This window comes from Rhinolophus sinicus, linkage group LG14 (genome assembly GCF_036562045.2).
Source record: "Rhinolophus sinicus isolate RSC01 linkage group LG14, ASM3656204v1, whole genome shotgun sequence".
Taxonomy (NCBI): domain Eukaryota; kingdom Metazoa; phylum Chordata; class Mammalia; order Chiroptera; family Rhinolophidae; genus Rhinolophus; species Rhinolophus sinicus.
Window position 1 is genome coordinate 21,426,254 of NC_133763.1, and position 6,000 is coordinate 21,432,253.

At 49.4% G+C, this 6,000-nt stretch overlaps 1 protein-coding gene and 1 long non-coding RNA gene across 3 annotated transcripts in view; one reads left to right on the plus strand and one right to left on the minus strand.

Moving 5' to 3' along the window:
* Positions 1–1,927, minus strand: part of LYN (LYN proto-oncogene, Src family tyrosine kinase) — a 115,565-nt gene extending 113,638 nt beyond the window's left edge. For both annotated transcript variants that reach the window (XM_019711060.2, XM_019711059.2), the window contains exon 1: positions 1,789–1,927. The gene's annotated coding sequence lies outside the window, so the exon portion shown is untranslated. The remainder of the gene's footprint in view (positions 1–1,788) is intronic.
* A 243-nt stretch (positions 1,928–2,170) lies between these two features.
* On the plus strand, positions 2,171–5,451 carry LOC141568679 (uncharacterized). Its single transcript, XR_012491882.1, has 2 exons — positions 2,171–2,447; positions 4,668–5,451. It is a non-coding gene; the product is annotated as an uncharacterized LOC141568679 (long non-coding RNA).
* The last annotated feature ends 549 nt before the right edge of the window (positions 5,452–6,000 follow it).

The window sequence follows — 6,000 nt, forward strand, 5'->3', positions numbered from 1 at the left end:
GAGGCACTGGGGCTAGCACTTCAGACAAGACAGACAAAGCTGTGGTCGTGGAGCTTTCACTGTAGTATACACACACCGGCAATTCATAACATAATTCTGATTACTTCTATGAAGGAAACGTTGGCTAAATAAATGGCCCAAGTAACTTATCCCAAATCATAGCTCTGGTAAATGGTAGAACAGACGCTACCTCAGGTTTCCGGGCTTCTATGTTCTCTTCCCTTTGGGGCCTTCTAACCTTCCCTCAGGAACAGGGTTGTCCCACTGGGCATTTAAAAAGGCCCTATCACCCAAAGCCTCTTGTGATCAAATTACAGTTCAAGTCTTAGGACATTTACCTCTTTACCTCCAAGTGAAAACCAGCGACTACCTGAATCCCACCATTTGCCAACAGAGCTCACTTACTGGGAGGACTTTGAGTACTTAAGAAGTGCCGGTATTCTGTCAGTGCCTACTCCCGGTGGCACTACTTTAGGTGTTGCCTGCCTTCCTGGACCCTACAGCCAGCTAAGGGCAGCCAATAAATCACAAGTCAGACATCATTACTGGCTAGTCTTAGGGTGAGCCAGACTCCTGGGCCCTGCTTTGGGACAGCAAAACTCTGGTATATTTATTAAGCAGAGTTACTAATAAGGACAGGTGGCTAAATCAGACAGATAGTCTTAGGTTTAAAATCATCAAATTGCAAAGAACCAGGGAGCCTTGTTTTTTTATGGACAGAATTATTTTCAATAAATAACAGCGCCATTCATTAAATACCTACAATAAATAGCACAGGAGGTAGACAGGTTCTCCCAAAGATGAGGAAACCCAAACAGGGTATTTCAATCACAAGCCCAGGTTCACACTAAGGTACGAAATTGTAAGGCCTCCATTCCACTCGGGGTTTCTGAGACGGCAAAGTAGTCTTTGGGGTAACACACACACACACACACACACACACACACACACGTTGGAGACATGACCACAGAACCACGCTGGCTGTACAGCATCTAGAAGACATCACAGTTGGCCCAGATAACGCAGGACAGTGGGAAGTGACGCTTACACCCTTCCCCCAAGGCAAAAGAAAGGCAACCCCTGAATTCTTAAAATAACTCTCGCTTCCTCCAGGCGGACGGAGGCACGGGACTGCTGCTCTGCAGGCCGAGAGGCGCCTGGCTCAGCGGGAGGGTGCGCACCAGCCTCCACCGCACCCCCTCGACGTCACGCTGCCGCCGGGGCTCTGGAGGAGGGCAACTGCCCGCGGGTCTGGGAGAGGGCCGCGACCGAGCCCCACCCCTCGCCTCTGGGGACGTAGGGCCCAACGGGAAGCCCAGATTGTGCAACCCGAGGAGTCCCCACCAGGGTCCCGGCCAGAATCCCTGCCGCGCCCACTCTGCGTGGAGAGGGGCTTCCCTGTGACGCTCTGGGAGTGGCCGAGTGGGGACAGCATGCGGCCCTCGGGTCCGCGCCAGAGGGCCGCGAGGTGTGCCCGCCCGCGCGCCCGCTTTTCCACCACACCCCGGCGCGGCTCCCTGGAGAAGACACCTGCTGAGCGGCCCGCCCCCGCGTCCTCGCCCCTCCCTGCCCGGTCACCCACAGGCTGAAGGCATCTGGGTGCCCTCACCGCCCGGCCGAGCGCCAGGACGGACAGGAAGGGGCGCGTGTCCTACGTTCCCGCGGTCCGCGCCGACCCCCGGCCACTGGCCCAGGGCCTGCCTCGCGCCCGAGACTCCGGCCAGTGTCACAGCGGCGGACCCCGCCTGGTCCGCCCTGGAGCCCGCGCTCCTGGTGCTTGAGACTCACCAGCTCGCGGTGAAAGTAGCGGGGCGAAGGGGGCGGCGGCGGCGGCGGCGCTCCACGGTGACTTGAGTTCAGAGCCCGGGGCGCGACGGGGCAGCCCAGCAGGGCTCGCGCAGAGTGGGGCTGCGGGCTGGGAACCGAGGACGAGCGGCGGGGGTCTGCAGGCTAGGGGCCCGGGGTGACACGGACGCCCCGCTTGACACGAGCTGGAAGCTGCAGCGCGTGGGTCCCGGAGGCGCCACGGCCGAGAGCGAGCGGCGGGCGGCCGGGCGCGGCGGGAGAGGAACTGGCTGTCGCTGGGCTCGGCCGAGAGGTCCCAGCTACTTCCTGGTGCTCGGATTTGCATACTGCGCCCAGGGGGCGGGGAAGTGACCGTTTGGACCCTGCCCAAGGTTTGGATCTTTGGTGTGGCCGTCGCGCGGAGCTTTGAAGGCAAAGAAACCTGGCGTCCCAGTGAGCGGAGCCACCTCGGGCCCAACATTCTGCTGTAGAGACGACAGAAGGATCTTCCAGTGAGACCCTCCGGAGTCTTGGCACAGACGAAACATCTCGCTTCTTCTTTCCTTCTCTTCCAACCTAGTTCTCAAGGTGTTAGGAAGTGGGGTGTCCCTGACAGGAGAGGGGGCGTGCTCTGATCCCCCAACATTTGGAGTTCTTTGGAGGTACGACGAGATGTGTTGAGTTGGTGCTTCATTGAGTTCTTAATGAGTAGAGTTAGCTCCTTAAAGGTGTACACGGGGGGGTGGGGGGGGTGTTCAGAGTATTGATGGAAGGCAGGGGGCTCCGGAGTTAAATGGCCTGGCAACTACTCAGTTCCTCAAAACTTAGATTTCCTCTTGGGGAAATGGATGCCTACCTCGCAGGGTTACCGGGAGGATGGGCTCACACATTAATGGTTGCTAGCTTTTTATTCCTACTATCTCCACATCTCGCTGTGTTTGGCACATGACAGGTGCCAAACACAGTGTTTGTTGAAAGAACGACTGCATCTTCAAGTGCGTGTTCCAAGTCAGTAAATGACACTTACAAATCCAAGGCATAATATTAGTCTCAGGCACCGTGGATGCGCACTTGTTTTAAGCAAGATTCTGTTCACTGGGATCCCAGCATTACACTACACTGTGGAATTTACAAGGAAATAAACAGAACCCTGTAGAAGATGTGGTCTTTGTGTTAATAATAGCAAACACTTACATAGGGACTCTTGGGTGCCAGATACAGCGCTAAGCACTTCAGACCAATTAGCTTTTATTAACAATGTTCTTAAGAGGGTGGCCCCACCTGAGGAGGCTACAGCCACAGTCCAGCAGCAAGGTCAGCCACCTTGAAACAAAATCCCATAAATCAGTCATTCGTTACTGGTAAGAGAATAGAAGGTTTGCAAACTACTGCCTTAAATGAAAAAAGTAAAAAGCAAGGTAGTTTATACCTATGATGTTCACTGGTATGTAGTGGTTAGTTTCCTGCTGAAGAGGAGGGAGTAGGTTGCCTGTTGGAAGGTGTTGATTGTGTGAGTGAAATCTGTCACAGATTCTATGGAGTAATTCACTGCCTGAGTCCCATTTCCTGGACTTTTCATCAGGTTGACCTCTGAAGTACATTGGCCCTAAATTAAATATTTACTATTACCAGTGAGTCCTTAAGATCCTGCTAAAGGTATGTTGGCAATAAAGAATGGGAAACAAAATATTTGGCGTTGGTTAATCCATCTGGAATGACCTGTGGTTTTTGGTAAAATGTCTCCTGGAGTGAGGAACAAAGCATCATCAGGCAGAGCTGGGCTTTCACTCATCTCCACCATTTCTAAGTCCTCACACAAAAGCATCCTAGCTAAGTTCGTCACTTAATTTATCCAGAGCGCTTCCAGTGGGCAACATTCATTTTAAACCAGACTTAGGTACTTTTTAGCATTGTTTGCCTTCGTTTCACATGTTAACTTTCTCTCAACTACTGGTAAATAGTAAATCCCTCTTTGGAAGGCATTGCTTCTTACATTTACCCTTTTCCCATTGTATCTCTCAAAAGTCTTCTTAGGTGCTTTAAAATACTTCGTTAGCATTGATGTATTGGTTCTTGATTGATGGACTGAGTTGTCTCAACCATCTTCTCTATTGAGAATTGAGCACAGAATGGAATGATCAGAGGCAGGTTGCAAATCAACAAAGACCCCTTGACAGAGGAAGCAGGCTTTGCAGAAGGTGAGGGATGTAAGCAAGGAGGACAGAAGGAGTGAGGAATGAAAATGGCTTCAACTACAGACAATCCATTCTTAGTTTTTTCAGATTCAGATTCCACATTTGCAAATTTACCTACTCACTAAAATGTGTCTGTAACCCCAAAACCAGTACTCACAGCACTTCATAGTCATTTGTGGACGTGAGCACAGCAGTGAAAATTTGAATCTCTCTGCATTCACACTCCCAGCCAATGTCAAACAAGGCGATGCCCTGCCTTCTTGTTTTAGCTCTTATACTATAAACATGCATCTTTTGTGTGGTCTGTGTAGTGCCATGTTTTTTCATTTCTGTGCTTTTTGTTTGTGATTTCACTGTTTCACTACCCTCAAGTGTAGTGCTGAAGTGCTGTCTAGTGTCCTAAGCACAAGAAGGCTTTGATGTGTCTTGTGGAGGAAATACGTGTGTTAGAGAAGCTTCGTTCAGGTGTGAGTTATGATGCTGTTGGCTGTGAGTTCAATGTTAGTGAGTCAACAATATGTATTAAATAAGGTGTCTTTCAGCAGATTCACACATAAAACAAGGTCATCTATAAATCAATTGATGAAAATACGGTGGCCAGAGAGACTCACAGCAACCCAACCCTGTATTTGTCCCAGGAACAATGTTTCGATGTTAGCTAATTCATTGTTTGTGGTAACTTTATAGATCATAACTACAGCAAATAACAAGAATTGACTGTGATAAGAACATACCATCATTCACTGGAAGAGACATGAAATCTCTGACCTCAAGGAAATTCTCCTTCAACACAGGCTTTCATCATCACACACCTGACCATGGCACGGGCAGCCGAGACTGGTCACTCCTGGTGCACACTTTCACACCAGCCTATCCACCCTGCCGTCTGATCTGCAGCCCATCCTACTGCTAAGCTATGGACTGTCCCTGGTGCCCCTTCCACTCTTCTGGGAGCTGCCCTTCCGGGTTTCAGACTCCTCAGTCCAACGCAGGGACTCTTTTGGATTGTCTGCATGAGCCTCCTGGTTGGCCTTGCAGGAAGGGGAAGAGTGGAGGCGAAGACTCTCCATCTGACTCTTACAAACATGGCTGGAAACCTAGTTTCTGAGGACCAAGTAGCACATAATACAGAGCAGTGGCACATGAGACTCACCTGCCCAGATCCTACCCAGATACTTAAATCAAAGTTGGTGGGGTGGGAGAAAAGGGGACCCAATAATCAGAAGCTTTAAAGCTCCCTGTGTGGTTCCAATAAACAGCCAGGATTGGGAGCCACTATGAAAGCATCCCAACCAAACATCCTGGGAGAATATGGGACATGTTTGCCAAACAAATGGGTTTCTACCCATCACCAGCATTCCAATAAAATACACTAGAAGGACTGTCATCTGACACACTTGGGCCTGATGAATCAAAACCGTTGTTTAAAGTGGGAGAAATCATAAAAATGATATAAATGTGCTTTAGACATTTTACTTGTACTGTAACCTGAAGTATATTCAATTACTGCCAATCTCTTGTGTAATGGAGGGTGTTTCCTCTGAGTATGAGACCCCTGCTTGATGTTTCCGTGTCACCTTTCTTACCTAAAAGACACCCCTGAAAACTCATCTCTGATTTCTGATTATACCTTTGTGGAAGCAGAAGAAAGGCCTGCAAAGCCGTGTCTTTCACTCCGTCTCTTACCTTCTCAGCTACTTTACCCACACCTAATGCAGCAGGATTATTTGCTTTTACCATTATTTACCTATGACTGTTTTCAAATATTCAACTTAGTTTACATAGCAATACCATCTTCACTCATATTTTTTAAATTTCTATTTAATTAAAGTGCCTATTTGTAGTAGCAGGCACAAATTGACATGAAAACCACTGGCTTTTGGAAAAGTATGTAAGTGTTGCCAAGAGGAGAGGGTTCATTTTGCTGGAGGGATTGAGTGGTGTTTCACAGAGGGAAGCAAGAGTGTTGGTTCATCCAGAGTTCCTTGGGAAGAGGCTGGTTTCTGAAGCTTTCTGTCAG